The following is a 20217-nucleotide window of genomic DNA, read 5'->3' on the forward strand; positions in this document are numbered from 1 at the left end:
GTCTGATCGTCTTAAATCAGCATGTATTGATCTGAGCTTAGTCCAACTGATTTCTGAGCCCACTCGTTACAATGTACTCTCAACTCTGATTCATCTCATACTTAGAAATAACCCTCATAAATACTCAACTAGTGGACCTCAGTGATCACTGTCCTATAGTCTGTCAGAAACACAAAGTTGCCTAAAACTAAACCACACCTTATCACTAAGAGAAACTTAACACTTGACATGACCTTCACCATTCTAACTTGCTCTTGAACATTTTTCTAGTATGTTTATCAACGTATCTGACAAACATGCTCCTATGAAGAATGAAAGAGCCAACCCATGGTTCACACCTGAACATGCCGAGTTCATTCAGCAAAAGAACACCTTGGTCTGAAGCCAGACTCACTGTTAGCTCTACTAACTGGCTCACCTTCAGACAACTTAGAATCAAATGTACTGCTTCCATAAAAAGGGCTAAGTCATTAATTCCATTTCTGACCATGTGTGTGTGCTGTTTAGCTGAGGCCGAGGAAAGGGGCTGAAGTGAAGCTGACGGCTGTGGTCTCCTCTTTCCTCTCTGTATTGGCAGAGCTAAGGAGACCCTGGCATGCTGTGTGTGCGTGTGTGTGTTTGAGGTGTTGGACGCTGTCTGAGCATTGTGCAACAAAAGGCCATTCTTACCAGAGGGAGGTAGGGAGTGAGGGAGCCGAGGAGTCTCCAGGCCGGGTTGAGGAGCTGCCGAGCCCCACCAGACCGAGCCCTGGAAGAACAAGAGAACCAGAGGAGAAATATCAGATTCTATTATACACACTGGTGCCTGGGCTCATCAAGAACATATGTCTCTTAATCATAAGTGTTTACATTCAAATACGTACAAAGAGGTAGACGTTTGTGGTGGTGCTATAATCCAAAACCATGTCCATGGATAGGCCTAATCCTCAGCAAGGGATTAAAGCACATGCATAAACAAATACATGTACTACCAAGCAAATAGTTTTAGAACATTGTTTTCCAAAACAATACATTAGGGACAGCGAGGATGTAAAATGCTTTGGAAAGATATCCATTTAAGGGAGGAAAGCGTTGGCCGTTTTCATTGAACTCTACACCATCTCACACACACAAATACACACAGTCTAATGAATTGGGCCGCTGCAAGTGCGGACTCTTTAAACGTTCTACTGTTTGAGTACTGGCACCTTTTCTCATTGCACTTCAAGCACTGGCTAACAGTAACACGTATGAAGGCACTGCAACTACGAGGCTTTAAAAAGAGTATATGAAGACATATGTGCAGTGACACGCTGGATGTGTGGAGTTGGAGGGAGGAGCCAGGTGCACAAGCAGAGGATTGAAGCTCTCAGACATGCTTTACGACATCATTAACCTCTGGCGTTGAACATATATAATCATAAATACTTCTGCAGAAAGTAAAGGAGGAGGGGAGCAGACTAAAGGTTGGCGCCCCCCCTTGGGTTGTGCCGAGGCGGAGATCTTTGTGGGCTATACTCGGCCTTGTCTCAGGATGGTAAGTTGGTGGTTGAAGATATTCCTCTAGTGGTGTGGGGGCTGTGCTTTGGCAAAGTGGGTGGGGTTATATCCTTCCTGTTTGGCCCTGTTCGGGGGTATCATTGAATGGGGCCACAGTGTCTCCTGACCCCTCCTGTCTCAACCTCCAATATTTATGCTGCAGTAGTTTGTGTCGGGGGGCTAGGGTCAGTTTGTTATATCTGGTGTACTTCTCCTGTCTTATCCGGTGTCCTGTGTGAATTTAAGAATGCTCTCTCTAATTCTCTCTTTCTCTCGGAGGACCTGAGCCCTAGGACCATGCCTCAGGACTACCCGACATGATGACTCCTTGCTGTCCCCAGTCCACCTGGCCGTGCTGCTGCTCCAGTTTCAACTGTTCTGCCTGCAGCTATGGAATCCTGACCTGTTCACCGGACGTACTACCTGTCCCAGACCTGCTGTTTTTAACTCTCTAGAGACGGCAGGAGTGGTAGAGATACTCTTAATGATTGGCTATGAAAAGCCAACTAACATTTACTCCTGAGGTGCTGACTTGCTGCACCCTCGACAACTACTGTGATTATTATTATTTGACCATGCTGGTCATTTATGAACATTTGAACATCTTGGCCACGTTCTGTTATAATCTCCACCCGGCACAGCCAGAAGAGGACTGGCCACCCCACATAGCCTGGTTCCTCTCTAGGTTTCTTCCTAGGTTTTGGCCTTTCTAGGGAGTTTTTCCTAGCCACCGTGCTTCTACACCTGCATTGCTTGCTGTTTGGGGTTTTCGGCTGGGTTTCTGTACAGCACTTTGAGATATCAGCTGATGTACGAAGGGCCTTATAAATACATGTGATTTGATTTGAACCACCTGTACCTGAATACCCCGAAACCCGATTTCGAACCCAAGCGTGTTCTAAATAAGGTCACGGTAGGGCTCGGATCTGATATATTGTCACAGGACCTCCGGTATGTGTAATTTGAACTGACTTGTCTGGGAGGACCCGTACAGATCTTAATGTGACTGCTGCAGTAGCGAGAGAGAGAAATTGTATCATTTATGCTGCTACTCTTGCTTTTCACGAGAGTGGAGCGTGTAGCTTGTTGATGGCCAATCATAAGTCATCAAAGCGGCAATAAGCTACAGTCATAGAGCCTCTGTGTGTGGCAAAAGTTAGGAGATATCTAATCAATAGAAGATGGAATTAAAATGACGGAATAAAAGTTAAAGGAGGATAGGCTACAACGACCAACAGCTGTACTTAATATTCTGAATGGAGTTGTTTGTAACTGTGTAGGACGCGAAAGCGCATGCAGCCTCAATTAGCCTAGCTAGCTAGCTTCTCCCGGTTTGATGCAGTCAAGACAGGTACTTTGTAATCCTATTGGATGATAAATAACCTAGCTATGTCAGCTATTAGTCTACAATAGTGCGAGTCAGCATGGTTGGTTTCTGTCTCATCTCTCCCTCCTCCCTGTTCCCCATGTCACTCACAGTAGCCTAAACACACAGCACAACCCCTGCTAGAGTGTCCGGTTAATAAAGTAGCTTAAAAATGTAGTTTTCTGTTGCTTCCCTCACTCGGATTGCACCGTGTCTTGATCCGACCATGCCTATACAGGAATGGGTCTAGTTGTTTTCTGGTCTGTTTAGAACGGGTCTCTATATTTGAAAGTTATTATTTATGCATATTGGTTCTGGATGGTCCATTTCGGAACGGGTCCAACATTTTGGACTTGTGGGATCTGATCTAGAGGACTTCACAACAACCTCTTCCCTTCTTCTTTCTATTTCACTAGGGCCTCTCTGCCTCTCCCTCTCTCACACTCTCTCTCCTGCTATCCCTCTTTCCCTCACCTTCCCCTCCCTTTCTCTCTCTCGCTTATGACTCAGTATTTCTCTGCGAGTCATGTCTGATCTAGGGCTGGACGATATGGCCTAAAAATCGTATCTCCCATTTTTTTCAAACTTCTGGAAGATTCACAATATATATATAGATTTTCATAATGTTTTTATTTGTTGTACAATTTAAAGGTCAAATACTCTCCATTTCAAACAAGGGCTATCAGTAATCATCAAATCAGTCAGTAATCATCAAATCAAACTAAATGTTATTAGTCATATGCACCGAATACAACAGGTGTAGACCTTACAGTGAAATAATTACTTACGAACACCTAACCAACAACGCAGTTTAAAAAAAATACGGATAAGAATAAGAAATAAAAGTAACAATTAATTAAAGAGCAGCAGTACGGTACCGATTGCCGTGCGGTAGCAGAGAGAACAGTCTGACTAGGGTGGCTGGAGTGTGACAATTTTTAGGGCCTTCCTCTGACACTGCCTGGTATATAGGTCCTGGATGGCAGGAAGCTTGGCCCCAGTAATGTACTGGGCCGTTCGGACTACCCTCTGTAGTGCCTACTGGTCGGAGGCCGAGCAGTTGCCATACCAGGCAGTGATGCAACCAGTCAGGATGCTCTCAATGGTGCAGCTGTAGAACATTTTGAGGATCTGAGGACCCATACCAAATCTTTTCAGTCTCCTGAGGGGGAATAGGTTTTGTTGTGCCCTCTTCACGACTGTCTTGGTGTGCTTGGTCCATGTTAGTTTGTTGGTGATGTGGAAACCAAGGAACTTTAAGCTCTCAACCTGCTCCACTGCAGCCCCGTCGTTGAGAATGGGGGTGTGCTTGGTCCTCTTTTTCCTGCAGTCCGCAATCATCTCCTTTGTCTTGATCACATTGAGGGAGAGGTTGTTGTCCTGGTACCACACGGCCAGGAATCTGATCTCCTCCCTATAGGCCTGATCAGCTACAACGACACAGCCTATCACTGCTGTGTCATCGACAAACTTAATGATGGTGTTGGAGTCGAGCCTGGCCGTGCAGTCATGAGTGAACAGGGAGTATAGGAGGTGACTAAGCACGCACCCCTGAGGGGCCCCTGTGTTAAGGATCAGCGTGGCGGATGTGTTGTTACCTACCCTTACCACCTGAAGCGGCCCGTCACTAAGTCCAGGATCCAGTTGCAGAGGTAGGTGTTTAGTTCCAGGGTCCTTAGCTTAGTGATGAGCTTTGAGGGCACTATGGTGTTGAACACTGAGCTGTAGTCAATGAATAGCATTCTCACATAGGTGCTCCTTTTGTTCAGCTGGGAAAGGGCAGTGTGGAATGCAATAGAGACTGCATAATCTGTGGATCTGTTGGGGCGGTATGCACATTGCAGTGGGTCTAGGGTTTCTGGGATAATGGTGTTGATGTGAGTCATGACCAGCTTTTCAAAGCACTTCAGGGCTACAGACGTGAGTGCTACGGGATGGTAGTCATTTAGGCAGGTTACCATAGTGTTCTTGGGCACAGGCACTATGGTGGCCTGCTTAAAACATGTTGGTATTACAGATTTGGACAGGGACAGGTTGAAAATGTCAGTGAAGACACTTGCCAGTTGGTGAGCGCATGCTTGCAGTACACGTCCTGGTAAATGTTGACCTGTTTAAAGGTCTTACTCACATTGGCTGTCGAGATCGTGATCACACAGTCGTCTGGGAACAGCTGGTGCTCTCATGCATGTTTCAGTGTTATTTGCCTCGAAGCAAGCATAGAAGTAGTTCAGCTCGTCTGGTAGGCTTGTGTCACTGGGCAGCTCTCAGCTGTGCTTCCCTTTGTAGTCTGTAATGGTTTGCAAGCCCTGCCACATCCGGCGATTCGATCTTAGTCCTGTATTGACGCTTTGCCTGTTTGATGGTTCGTCGGAGGGCATAGCGGGATTTCTTATAGGCTTCCGGGTTAGAGTCCCACTCCTTGAAAGTGGCAGCCCTAACTTTTAGCTCAGTGTGGATGTTGACTGTAATCCATGACTTCTGGTTGGGGTATGTACGTACGGTCACTGTTGGGACGACGTCATCAATGCACTATTGTTGAAGCCAATGACTGAAGTGGTGTACTCTTCAAAATGACATCAGAGGAATCCTGGAACATATTCCAGTCTGTGCTAGTAAAACAGTCCTGAAGCTTAGCATCTGCTTCATCTGACCACTTTTTTATTGAACTAGTCACTGGTGATTCCTGCTTTAATTTTTGCTTGTAAGCAGGAGGTTAGAATTATGGTCAGATTTTCCAAATAGAGGGCAAGGGAGAGCTTTGTATGCATCTCTGTGTGTGGCATAAAGGTGGTCCAGTTTTTTTGTTGTTTTTTTTTCCCCCTTTGGTTGCACATTTAACATGCTGATAGAAATTTGGTAAAACAGTTTTAAGTGTCCCTGCATTAAAGTCCCCGGCTACTAGGAGCGCTGCCTCTGGGTGTCACGATCGCTGTCGTTGTGGAAATGACCAGACCAAGGTGTAGCGTGGTGAGCGTACATATTTCTTTATTTTTAAATGTCGCCAACAAAACAATAAACAACAAAAACAAACGTGAAGCTCCGTAAGGCTATACATGCATTAAACGAAGACAACTACCCACAATACAAAAAGTAAAAAAAGTCTGTCTAAGTATGATTCCCAATCAGCGACAACATTGGACAGCTGTCCCTGATTGAGAACCATACCCGGCCAAAACATAGAAACAAAGAACATAGAGTTTCCCACCCGAGGCACACCCTGATCAACCAAACAGAGCATAAAAGATCTCTAAGGTCAGGGCGTGACACTGGGTGAGCGTTCTCTTGTTTGCTTATGGTGGAATACAGCTCATTCAATGCTGTCTTAGTGCCAGCCTGTGACTGTGGTGGTATGTACAGCTACAAAAAATACAGATGAAAACTCTCTAGGTAGATGGTGTGGTCTAAAGCTTATCATGAGATACTCTACCTCAGGCGAGCAATAGCTCGAGACTTCCTTAGATATCGTGCACCAGCTGTTATTTACAACAACAAAAGTCCGCTACCCCTTGTCTTACCAGACGCCGCTGTTCTATCCTGCCAGCACAAGGTATAACCAGCCAGCTGTATGTTGATACTGTTGTCGTTCAGCCACGAATCCGTGAAGAATAAGATGTTACAGTTTTAAATGTCACGTTGGTAGTTTAATCTTCCTCGTAGGTCATCGATTTTATTCTCCAAAGATTGCATGTTTTATGGCAGAATGGAAGGAAATGGGGGTTAATTCGATCGACTGAATTTCCTGAAGGCAGCTCGCCCTCTTGCCCCTTTTTCTCCACCTCCTCTTCACGCAAATCATGGGGATCTATATCATTCACGTCGGGCTCGTCAGACTCGTTAAAGGGAAAAAAGGATTCTGCCAGTCAGTTGCGAGTAATCGGAGTCCTGATGTCCAGAAGTTATTTTCGGTCATAAGAGACAGTAGCGGCAACATTATGCACAAAATACGTTTTTTTCAAAACTAAAAAAACACCAGCCTTCTTCTCCGGTGCCATTGCTATCTAATGAATTCAGGGCTTGTAATATTATACCTAGGCTAGATATAAGCCTTCCACAACCATAAGATGTACTAATAACTGAATTATTTTATAAAAATAGTTTAACCTGATTTTTTTTGCAATAATCACTGATCTGGCTTTCAAGTCTGTCTCTGAAAATGCCCTTTTTGCAAACATTTTTTTTACCAGAACCATGGATAATGCACATTCACTAATAACAATGAATTTTTTGTAGCAGGCATTATAGAAAATTAACACAGGTCTCATAAACAATCTCTCAAGCAAAAGCCCACAGCAAGCTAATCTTTATAGGAATCTTTATATTTCAAGTTTAGCAAACTTGGATCTATTTGCTAGCTAACAAGGCAGAACAGTTGAATTGTTATGAACACACCGTTCTGTTTGTCTCCAACTGTTTGAGCAGCATGTTAGCCTGTCCACTTTGTTCAGATGTTCAAATCAGGTGTTAAACAAATCCAAATACATTTGAGATTTTTCAAAGTAGCTTGATGACAGCTTTGCACACACTTGGCATTCTCTCAACCAGCTTCACCTGGAATGCTTTTCCAACAGTCTTGATTGAGTTCCCAGATATGCTGAGCACTTGTTGGCTGTTTTTCCTTATGACTTATCAGACCAAAGGACAGATTTCCACCGGTCTAATGTCCATTGCTCGTGTTTCTTGGCTCAAGCAAGTCTCTTCTTCTTATTGGTGTCCTTTAGTAGTGGTCTCTTTGCAGCAATTCGACCGTGAAGGCCTGATTCACAGAGTATCCTCTGAACAGTTGATGTAGATATGTGTCTGTTACTTAAGCTCTGTGAAGCATTTATTTGGGCTGCAATTTCTGAGGCTGGTAACACTAATTAACTTATCCTCTGCAGCAGAGGTAACTCTGGGTCTTCCTTTCCTGTGGCGGTCCTCATGAGAGCCAGTTTCATCATAGCGCTTGATGATTTTTGTGACTGCACTTGAAGAAACTTTCAAATTTCTTGAAATGTTCTGGATTGATTGACCTTCATGTTTTAAAGTAATGATGGACTAATGTTTCTCTTTGCGTATTTGATCTGTTGGCCATGTTTTCTACCAAATAGGGCTATCTTCTGTATACCACCCCTACCTTCTCACAACACAACTAATTGAATGAAACGCATTAAAAAGGAAAGAAATTCCACTATTTAACAAGGTACACCTGTTAATTGAAATGCATTCCAGGTGACTACCTCATGAAGCAGGTCGAGAAAATGCCAAGAGTGTGCAAAGCTGTCATCAAGGCAAAGGGTGGCTACTTTGAAGAATCTCAAATATAAAATATATTGATATGTTTAACACTTTTTTGGGTTACTACATGATTCCATATGTGTCATTTCATAGTTTTGATGTCTTCACTATTATTCTACAATGTAGAAAATAGTAAAAATAAAGAAACCCTGGAATGAGTAGGTGTGTCCAAACTTTTGACTGGTACAATATATCGCCCAGCCCTAGTCTGATCCAATCTGGCTCTTAAAGTGGGCGAGGCTGTTACTGAGAAATTGAGATTGGTAGAAAGCGTTTAAATGAAACGCTCAATGCTGCTATAAAACGGACATGCTCAGTGTCGGTCGGCCGGTAAAGAGCCAGGTTGTGTTTGAAGCTGTGCCAAAGGAAAACACAATACAATAAGGCTTCCTAGTTCATTTGTCACATCAAAGGAACCAGACAAACAACAACACAGTTGGGTACTGTAGGAAGCGGGCCAATGAAGTGCACAGGAACGAACACGGGGAAAGGAAACTAGACTACTTGTTGATTAGTTTTCATAACTCCATTAGTTCAGTGCCAGAAGGACTGGGTTAGCCATTCCTCTTCTAGTGAGATTAATCACTTGTGTAACATCTCTCTCGCTCTCTAATAGTACAAGTAAATGCACAACGCTTTTCAATAAAGATTTTCATTGAACTGCCATTCCCTGTTGGGGAAGCTCATAATAGTAAATAGGCTAATGCTAATATTTAATGAAGGTGGCTTACATACATATTGTAGTTTTACAGTCAGAGAGCGAGATCTGCCCAATGCACTCTGATCAACTCTATCATTTCCCTGTTTCCATGGTGATTGAGTTATATTTGAAAGGGTTACTCAATGATTCAGAGGAGAGCTTGGCATTCATCTCTTATTTTCCTACATCTGATGCACAGCACTTAAAAACACTCCAGGCTTTAAAGTTCTTCATCAAGCAACAAATGGAACGTATTAGAATATTAATATTACATCCATTTGAGTCTACAATGATACTGTAATGCTACAAATAATTTTGACATGAGAGATTGAAATTATTCATTTTAGCTATTAAATGTCATGTCACATCAAAGTTATTCCATAAGAACTGAATATACAAAAGTAGTTTAAGGCTATGAATACGCACTGAAATCTGCACAACAAATATTGAATGTTTCCTTCAAAGACCGACGTTTACATACACTTAGGTTGGAGTCATTAAAACTCATTTTTCAACCACTCTGCAAATTTCTTGTTTCTTGTTAACAAACTATAGTTTTGGCAAGTTGGTTAGGACATCTACTTTGTCATTTTTCCAACAATTGTTTACAGACAGATTATTTCACTTATAATTCACTGTATCACAATTCCAGTGGGTCAGAAGTTTACATACACTAACTTGACTGTGCCTTTAAACAGCTTGGAAAATTCCAGAAAATTATGTCATGGCTTTAGAAGCTTCTGATGGGCTAATTGACATCATTTGAGTCAACTGGAGGTGTACTTGTGGATGTATTTCAAGGCCTACCTTCAAACTCAGTGCATCTTTCCTTGACATCATGGGAAAATCAAAAGAAATCAGCCAAGACCTCAGAAAAAATGGTGAACCTTCACAAGTCTGGTTCATCCTTGGGAGCAATTTCCAAAGGCCTGAAGGTACCATGTCCATCTGTTAAAAACAATAGTACGCAAGTATAAACACCATGGGACCACGCAGCCATCATACCGCTCAAGAAGGAGACGCTTTCTGTCTCCTAGAGATGAACGTACTTTGGTGTGAAAAGTGCAAATCAATCCCAGAACAGCAGCAAAGGACTTTCTGAAGATGCTGGAGGAAACGGGTACAAAATTATCAATATCCACAGTAAAACAAGTCCTGTATCGACATAACCTGAAAGTCCCTCAGCAAGGAAGAAGCCACCGCTCCAAACCGCCATAAAAAAAAGCCAGACTACGGTTTGCAACTGCACATGGGGACAAAGATCGTACTTTTTGGAGAAATGTCCTCTGTTCTGATGAAACACAAATAGAACTGTTTGGCCATAATGATCATCGTTATGTTTGGAGGAAAAAGGGGGAGGCTTGCAAGCTGAAGAACACCATCCCAACTGTGAAGCACGGGGGTGGCAGCATCATTTTGTGAGGGTGCTTTGCTGCAGGAGGGACTGGTGCACGTCACAAAATAGATGGCATCATCAGGAGGGGAAATGATGTGGATGTATTGAAGCAACATCTCAAGACATCACTCAGGATGACATCTGCTAATCTGTGTACACAACCAATAACATTTGATTTGATGTATTTTCAGTTAGGATTCAACCCCATATTACTCCAAATCTAAAAGAGTTTTCTACTTTACATTTCTCTGCATATAATCTCTGGTTAGGCCATCTAATAAAGGTGTGATTTCCTCTGAAGATTGAAGCCCAGCTTGTCATGCAGCCTACTATACAATGAATGACTGAAAGCAGAACTAAGATTACAAAGTATCCTAAAAATATGCTGCAGTGCTGTAACTGACCTAAAACACCCCCCTAACTGGTGAAATTAGTTAAAAATACCTTACATGACAATTCAATCATCATGACCATGTGGAGGCTGCTTACAACAGGCAGACAGACAGGTCATCATGGCAATGTGGAGGCTGCTACAACAGGCAGACAGACAAGTCATCATGACCATGTGGAGGCTGCTACAACAGGCAGACAGGTTATCATGACCATGTGAAGGCTGCTACAACAGACAGACAGACAGACAGGTCATCATGACAATGTGGAGGCTGCTACAACAGGCAGGCAGACAGACAGACAAGTCATCATGACAATGTGGAGGCTGCTAAAACAGACAGACAGACAGGTCATCATGACCATGTGGAGGCTGCTACAACAGGCAGCCAGACAGGTCATCATGACCATGTGGAGGCTGCTACAACAGACAGACAGGCAGGTCATCATGACCATGTGGAGGCTGCTACGACAGACAGACAGGTCATCATGACCATGTGGAGGCTGCTACAACAGGCAGCCAGACAGGTCATCATGACCATGTGGAGGCTGCTACAACAGGCAGCCAGACAGGTCATCATGACCATGTGGAGGCTGCTACAACAGACAGACAGGCAGGTCATCATGACCATGTGGAGGCTGCTACAACAGACAGACAGGCAGGTCATCATGACCATGTGGAGGCTGCTACAACAGACAAACAGGCAGGTCATCATGACCATGTGGAGGCTGCTACGACAGACAGACAGGTTATCATGACCATGTGGAGGCTGCTACGACAGACAGACAGGTCATCATGACCATGTGGAGGCTGCTACGACAGACAGACAGGTCATCATGACCATGTGGAGGCTGCTACGACAGACAGACAGGTCATCATGACCATGTGGAGGCTGCTACGACAGACAGACAGGTCTTCATGACCATGTGGAGGCTGCTACGACAGACAGACAGGTTATCATGACCATGTGGAGGCTGCTACAACAGGCAGGCAGACAGACAGACAGGCAGACAGGTCATCATGACAATGTGTAGGCTGCTAAAACAGACAGACAGACAGGCAGGTCATCATGACCATGTGGAGGCTGCTACAGAAGACAGACAGACAGGTTATGTGGAGGCTGCTACAGAAGGCAGACAGACAGGTTATGTGGAGGCTGCTACAGAGGGCAGACAGACAGGTTTCCTAGAAGGACAGAGTGTGTTTCTGGGAACCAGATGAATTCCAGTACACACAGCAATCTTGATTTAGGAAGTCCCCAGTTCAAACCCCAGATGTGATTTGTTTTTGTTATTTACAAACTATCCTCCGGCCCCCCTCGCCAAGGCTCCTGCCTCATTACTCCTGTGTCCCATTACTGTGGTGATTATGTGGCTAATTCTGTTTGATGTGTCCCAAAATGGCTGCCAGTAATGTAGCAGGAAGGCTATGTCAAGGAAGGGATAGTCAGTCACTAGCAGAGAAAAACTTTTTCTTCACCAGAAGTATAGATCTACAGTATAGATCTTCTGCCATCTGTAGCAGCCTCCAGAGACTGTCTGTCTGCCCTCTGTGCTACAAATTGGTACAGGATTTGAAATCATCATAGTGTGTAGCACTAAGCTCCTGATCTGACCTCCAGAGTGAGTGAGAGAGAGAGAGAGAGAGGGAGAACCAGTCATGTGGAGAACGCACAACATTGTGACATTAGACAAAATAAACAGCGCAGAATCGTTTAAAATGCATGAACCCCTTTGGCTCCCCAAGCCCCGCCCTCTCATTCTCTCTCTCTCACTATTTCTCCATCTCACTCCCCGTCCCTCTCTCCCTCATCCCCCCCCTTTCGCTACTGTGCCAGTCTGAGTGCAGGTCAGATGAGGACTGTGTGCAGCGCGCTAACACTCTGTTTTCATCCACATGCACACAATTACAGGGACAGAATGATATGTATGTAGTTTGGGTGAACAGGGGAGAGGTACGAGGAGGAGGAGGAGAAGGTGGAGGGAGGGAGGGAGGGAGGGAGGGGAAGGGAGACGAGAGGAGAGGAGGGAGGGAGGAGGGGAGAGAAGAGAAGAGAGGGAGGTGAGATGGGAGGAGGAGAGGGGAGATGAGAGGAGGAGGGGAGAGGATGGAGGGAGGAGAGGGGAGATGAGGGAGGAGGGGAGATGCAGGGGAGAGGAGGGAGAGAGCAGGGGAGAGGAGGGATGAGAGAAGGGAGGAGGAGGGGAGAGGAGAGGAGGGGAGAGAAGAGAGGGAGGAGAGGTGAGATGAGGGAGAGAGCAGGGGAGAGGAGGGATGAGAGAAGGGAGAGGAGGGAGGGAGGGGAGATGAGGGAGGAGAGATGAGGGAGGGAGAGGGATGAAAGAAGGGAGGGGGAGGGGAGGGGAGTGGGGAGATGAGGGGAGAGGAGGGGGAGGGAGGGAGAGGAGGGAGGGAGGGAGAGGGGAGAGGAGAGAGGAGGGAGGGGAAATTAGGGAGGAGGAGGGGAGAGGAGAGAGGAGGGAGGGGAAATTAGGGTGGAGGAGGGGGAGAGGAGGGAAGAGAGGAGGGAGGGGAGATGGAGGGAGGAGGGAGAGAGGAGGGATGAGAGATGGGAGAGGAGGGAGGGAGAGAGGGGAGAGGAGAAGAGATGAGAGGAGAGGAGAGAGGTGGGAGAGGGGAGATATGAGAGGAGGGGGAGGGAGGAGAGATGAAGGGAGAGGAGGGAAGGGAGAGGAGGAGAGGGAGAGGGAGGGATGAGAGAAGGGAGGGGAGATGGGAGAGGTGGGAGGGAGGGATGAGAGGAGAGGAGGGAGGGAGGTGGGAGAGGGGAGATGAGGAGAGGAGGGATGGAGGGAGGAGATAGGAGGGGAGAGGAGGGAGGGAGGAGAGATGAGAGGGAGAGGAGGGAGGGGAGAGGAGGAAGGGAAGAGGAGATGAGGGAGGAGGAGGGGGAGGGGAGAGGGGAGATGAGGGAGGAGGGAGGAAGGGAGGAGAGATGGGAGGGGAGAGGAGGGAGGGAGGGAGGAGAGGAGGGGAGATGAGGGGAGAGGATGGCGGTGGGAGTGGGGTAGTTTGGTGTGAGAGAAGCACATATACAGACAGCATCACAATGTCTGCCTTCCACTGTCCTCCCTCTATCCCTCCTGCCTCCCTACCTCCTCCCTCCTTCCCCTCATCTCATCAAAAACGTGTGCCCGCTCTGACAGAGCACCCAAATCACCAAAGTGCATGCTGGGTAAAGGCGAGGACAACTCAGGACAATCGCAGGGACTTTAAGGATACTGCGGTAGGCTGTTTGGCAAAAAAAAAAGATATGAATGAAGGGAGGGGAGGAGGAGTGGGGTGTACAGTAGAATAGAGAAATGAAAAATGCCTGTGTCAGCGAGTCTTGTATGCCATCCCGTTCATATGTCTGACGCAAGTTTGTGACAATGGCTATTGTTCCAATTTTAGCCATCGCATCAAGTTTTATCTTATCATCTTTCTTGGTAAGTCTGAGAGCTGTGAGTCTTTCTAAGTAAGTCTCTGAGAGCTGTGAGTCTTTCTGGGTAAGTCTCTGAGAGCTGTGAGTCTTTCTGGGTAAGTCTCTGAGAGCTGTGAGTCTTTCTGGGTAAGTCTCTGAGAGCTGTGAGTCTTTCTGGGTAAGTCTCTGAGAGCTGTGAGTCTTTCTGGGTAAGTCTCTGAGAGCTGTGAGTCTTTCTGGGTAAGTCTCTGAGAGCTGTGAGTCTTTCTGGGTAAGTCTCTGAGAGCTGTGAGTCTTTCTGGGTAAGTCTCTGAGAGCTGTGAGTCTTTCTGGGTAAGTCTCTGAGAGCTGTGAGTCTTTCTGGGTAAGTCTCTGAGAGCTGTGAGTCTTTCTGGGTAAGTCTCTGAGAGCTGTGAGTCTTTCTGGGTAAGTCTCTGAGAGCTGTGAGTCTTTCTGGGCAAGTCTCTGAGAGCTGTGAGTCTTTCTGGGTATGTTTATGAGAACTGCGAGTCTTTCTGGGTAAGTCTCTGATAACTGTGAGTCTTTCTGGGTAAGTCTCTGAGAGCTGTGAGTCTTTCTGGGTATGTTTATGATAACTGTGAGTCTTTCTGGGTAAGTCTCTGATAACTGTGAGTCTTTCTGGGTAAGTCTCTGAGAATTGTGAGTCTTTCTGGGTAAGTCTCTGAGAACTGTGAGTCTTTCTGGGTAAGTCTCTGAGAACTGTGAGTCTTTCTGGGTAAGTCTCTGAGAACTGTGAGTCTTTCTGGGTAAGTCTCTGAGAACTGTGAGTCTTTCTGGGTAAGTCTCTAAGAACTTTCCACACCTGGATTGTGCAACATTTGCACATTATTATTATTTGTATTCTTCAAGCTCTGTTATGTTGGCTGTTGATCTTTGCTAGAGAGCCATTTGCAAGTCTTGCCATAGATTTTTACGCCGATTTAAGTCAAAACTGTAACTCGGCCACTCAGGAACATTCACTCTCTTCTTGGTAAGCAAATCCAGTATTGATTTCCCTTGTGTTTTAGGTTATTGTCCTGCTGAAAGATGAATTCATCTCCCAGTGTCTGGTGGTAAGCAGACTGAACCAGGTTTTCCACTAGGAATTTGCCTGTGCTTAGCTCCATTTCGTTTTTCTTTGTTTATCCTGAGAAACTCCCCAGTCTTTAACGATGACAAGCATCCAGTAGTGGTACTGGATCATGTATTTATATAAGCTCCTAATCTCAGTGGTCTCATTTCTACCTTAATCAAACACCCACTGACTCACCACACTCTTAGAGAAAAGGGTTCCAAAGGGGTTCTGAGGCTGTCCCCATAGGAAAACCCTTTTGGGTTCTAGATAGAACCTTTTTTTTATAAGAGTGTACAAATGATTAGGCTGTGTTGTGTAAGTTATGTGTTAATGGGAAATACCACATTCCTCAGGAGTCAGAGTGGCATTTCAGTTAGACTTAATGACCGGTTCCAATGTATACTGAACAAAAATGCAACATGTGCAACACCCCCACTTTACAAGTGCAACATGTAAAGTGTTGGCCCCATGTTTCATGAGCTGAAATAAAATATCCCAGAAATGTTCCATATGCACAAAAATGTTGTGCACAAATGTATTTATATCTCTGTTGGTGAGCCTTTTATCATTTGCCAAGATAATCCATCCATCCATTGACAGTACATCCTAACTTTATATGTCCGAACTTAGAATCAAATAGGCTATTATGTTTATTTTGATTGGCGATTTTGTGCATTTATCAAAATCCCATCAGGTAGCCTGATTTCAGATGTCACATAGGCTAAACAATATTTTTAGGGATATTTTTCTTCTTGTAAATGTTTAAAATGATGAGGGGCTGAATGAATCAGAGGGTGGGCTGAATGAATCAGATGAGGGGCTGAATGAATCAGATGAGGGGCTGAATGAATCCGAGGAGGGGCTGAATGAATCCGAGGAGGGCTGAATGAATCCGAGGGGCTGAATGAATCAGAGGGAGGGCTGAATGAATCAGAGGAAGGGCTGAATGAATCAGAAGAAGGGCTGAATGAATCAGAGGAATGGCTGAATGAATCAGAGGAAGGGCTGAATGAATCAGAGGGAGGGCTGAATGAATCAGAGGGGGGGCTGAATGAATCCGAGGAGGGGCTGAATGAATCCGAGGAGGGGCTGAATGAGTCAGAGGGAGGGCTGAATGAATCAGAGGGAGGGCTGAATGAATCCGAGGGGCTGAATGAATCAGAGGGAGGGCTGAATGAATCCGAGGAGGGGCTGAATGAATCCGAGGAGGGGCTGAATGAATCAGAGGGAGGGCTGAATTAATCAGAGGAAGGGCTGAATGAATCAGAAGAATGGCTGAATGAATCAGAGGAAGGGCTGAATGAATCAGAGGAAGGGCTGAATGAATCAGAGGAAGGGCTGAATGAATCAGAGGGAGGGCTGAATGAATCAGAGGGAGGGCTGAATGAATCCGAGGAGGGGCTGAATGAATCAGAGGAAGGGCTGAATGAATCAGAGGAAGGGCTGAATGAATCAGAGGAAGGGCTGAATGAATCAGAGGGAGGGCTGAATGAATCCGAGGAGGGGCTGAATGAATCCGAGGAGGGGCTGAATGAATCCGAGGAGGGCTGAATGAATCCGAGGAGGGGCTGAATGAATCAGAGGGAGGGCTGAATGAATCAGAAGAAGGGCTGAATGAATCAGAAGAAGGGCTGAATGAATCAGAGGAAGGGCTGAATGAATCAGAGGGAGGGCTGAATGAATCAGAGGAAGGGCTGAATGAATCAGAGGGAGGGCTGAATGAATCAGAGGGAGGGCTGAATGAATCAGAGGAAGGGCTGAATGAATCAGAGGAAGGGCTGAATGAATCAGAGGGAGGGCTGAATGCATCAGAGGGAGGGCTGAATGAATCAGAGGGAGGGCTGAATGCATCAGAGGGAGGGCTGAATGAATCAGAGGGAGGGCTGAATGAATCAGAGGGAGGGCTGAATGAATCAGAGGGAGGGCTGAATGAATCAGAGGGAGGGGCGGAATGCATCAGAGGGAGGGCGGAATGCATCAGAGGGAGGGCGGAATGCATCAGAGGGAGGGCGTAATGCATCAGAGGGAGGGCGGAATGCATCAGAGGGAGGGCGGAATGCATCAGAGGGAGGGCGGAATGCATCAGAGGGAGGGCTGAATGCATCAGAGGGAGGGCTGAATGCATTATATGTAACGTCTGCTTCCAACTCACACTCTCAAACACATAGATCCCCTGAATACAGCTCACTCTCCAGATCACAATCACCTGAATTCTAATCACCTGTTCACACACCTGTATGTCATTATCACACACTATTTAGTTCAGTTCTTTGCACCCCATCATTGTGAAGTATTGTTTGTTTTGTGACACACATCTATTCAGAGCTCTGTTTTTCCCTTAATTTACTCCTCCCATGTATGATAGTTTTGGCCTGCCTCACTTACAACGCCTTTTGCCTATTCTCTGCCTGTAATCGGATTTCCTGTTATCAACCTATTGCCTGATCTCCCGGACAACGTTACTAGCCGTTTCCCTGCCTGTACTGTTGTCTTTTGGACCCCCTGTGTATGACCTTCTGCCTGCCCCTGGACCCAGCTACCTGACTCCTGTGTATGACCTTCTGCCTGCCCCTGGACCCAGCTACCTGACTCCTGTGTATGACCTTCTGCCTGCCCCTGGACCCAGCTACCTGACTCCTGTGTATGACCTTCTGCCTGCCCCTGGACCCAGCTACCTGACTCCTGTGTATGACCTTCTGCCTGCCCCTGGACCCAGCTACCCGACTCCTGTGTATAACCTTCTGCCTGCCCCTGGACCCAGCTACCTGACTCCTGTGTATGACCTTCTGCCTGCCCCTGGACCCAGCTACCTGACTCCTCCTGTGGTCCTTTACAAATAAACAGCTGCTGCGCCCTGCGCTTGAATCCAGCTCTCTGTCTCCCATCGTGTTCATTATATTATAAAGGTTGTGAGTGTGTCCCAAATGGCACCCTTTTCACTATAGTGCAGATGGCTCTAGTCATAAGTCATGCACTATATAGGTAATAGTGTTGGAAATTTGGGACACAGTCAAATCCAATTTTAATTGTCACATACACATGGTTAGCAGATGTTAATGCGAGTGTAGCGAAATGCTTGTGATTCTAGTTCCGACAATGCAGTAATAACCAACGAGTAATCTAGCTAACAATTCCAAAACTACTACCTTATACACACAAGTGTAAAGGGATAAAGAATATGTACATAAAGATATATGAATGAGTGATGGTACAGAGCGGTATAGGCAAGATGCAGTAGATGGTATCGAGTACACTATATACATATGAGATGAGTATGTAAACAAAGTGGCATAGTTTAAAGTGGCTAGTGATACATGTATTACATAAAGATGCAGTAGATGATATAGAGTACAGTATATACGTATACATATGAGATAAATAATGTAGGGTATGTAAACATTATATTAAGTAGCATTGTTTAAAGTGGCTAGTGATATATTTTACATCAATTCCCATCAATTCCCATTATTAAAGTGGCTGGAGTTGAGTCCGTGTGTTGGCAGCAGCCACTCAATGTTAGTGATGGCTGTTTATTGACAGTCTGATGGCCTTGAGATAGAAGCTGTTTTTCAGTCTCTCTGTCCCAGCTTTGATGCACCTGTACTGACCTCACATTCTGGATGATAGCGGGGTGAACAGGCAGTGGCTCGGGTGGTTGTTGTCCTTGATGATCTTTATGGCCTTCCTGTGACATCGGGTGGTGTAGGTGTCCTGGAGGGCAGGTAGTTTGCCCCCGGTGATGCGTTGTGCAGACCTCACTACCCTCTGGAGAGCCTTACGGTTGTGGGCGGAGCAGTTGCCGTACCAGGCGGTGATACAGCCCGACAGGATGCTCTCGATTGTGCATCTGTAGAAGTTTGTGAGTGCTTTTGGTGACAAGCCGAATTTCTTCAGCCTCCTGAGGTTGAAGAGGCGCTGCTGCGCCTTCTTCACGATGCTGTCTGTGTGGGTGGACCAATTCAGTTTGTCTGTGATGTGTACGCCGAGGAACTTAAAACTTACTACCCTCTCCACTACTGTCCTGTCGATGTGGATAGGGGGTGTTCCCTCTGCTGTTTCCAGGAAATCCACAATCATCTCCTTAGTTTTGTTGACGTTGAGTGTGAGGTTATTTTCCTGACACCACACTCCGAGGGCCCTCACCTCCTCCCTGTAGGCCGTCTCGTCGTTGTTGGTAATCAAGCCTACCACTGTTGTGTCGTCCGCAAACTTGATGATTGAGTTGGAGGCGTGCGTGGCCACGCAGTCATGGGTGAACAGGGAGTACAGGAGAGGGCTCACAACGCATCCTTGTGGGGCCCCAGTGTTGAGTATCAGAGATGTTGTTACCTACCCTCAGCACCTGGGGGTGGCCCCTCAGGAAGTCCCATAACCAGTTGCACAGGGCGGGGTCAAGACCCAGGGTCTCGAGCTTGATGAAGAGTTTGGAGGGTACTATGGTGTTAAATGCTGAGCTGTAGTCGATGAACAGCATTCTCACATAGGTATTCCTCTTGTCCAGATGGGTTAGGGCAGTGTGCAGTGTGGTTGAGATTGCATCGTCTGTGGACCTATTTGGGCGGTAAGCAAATTGGAGTGGGTCTAGGGTGTCAGGTAGGGTGGAGGTGATATGGTCCTTGACTAGTCTCTCAAAGCACTTCATGATGACGGAAGTGAGTGCTATGGGGTGGTAGTCGTTTAGCTCAGTTACCTTAACTTTCTTGGGAACAGGAACAATGGTGGCCCTCTTGAAGCATGTGGGAACAGCAGACTGGGATAGAGATTGATTGAATATGTCCGTAAACACACCAGCCAGCTGGTCTGCGCATGCTCTGAGGGCGCGGCTGGGGATGCCGTCTGGGCCTGCAGCCTTGCGAGGGTTAACACGTTTAAATGTTTTACTCACCTCGGCTGCAGTGAAGGAGAGTCCGCATGTTTTGGTTGCGGGCCGTGTCAGTGGCACTGTATTGTCCTCAAAGCGGGCAAAAAAGTGATTTAGTCTGCCTGGGAGCAAGGCATCCTGGTCCGTGACTGGGCTGGTTTTCTTTTTGTAATCTGTGATTGACTGTAGACCCTGCCACATACCTCTTGTGTCTG

General features: G+C 46.1%; 1 protein-coding gene across 5 annotated transcripts in view; it reads right to left on the reverse strand.

Annotated features, from left to right (window-relative positions):
- The window catches only part of LOC115128564 (thyroid hormone receptor beta), a 166979-nt gene that overhangs the window by 85071 nt on the left and 61691 nt on the right, over nt 1–20217 (reverse strand). For all 5 annotated transcript variants that reach the window (XM_029658496.2, XM_029658494.2, XM_065017809.1 and 2 more), the window contains exon 2: nt 670–748. The gene's annotated coding sequence lies outside the window, so the exon portion shown is untranslated. The remainder of the gene's footprint in view (nt 1–669; nt 749–20217) is intronic.

Source organism: Oncorhynchus nerka, linkage group LG4 (genome assembly GCF_034236695.1).
Source record: "Oncorhynchus nerka isolate Pitt River linkage group LG4, Oner_Uvic_2.0, whole genome shotgun sequence".
NCBI lineage: Eukaryota > Metazoa > Chordata > Actinopteri > Salmoniformes > Salmonidae > Oncorhynchus > Oncorhynchus nerka.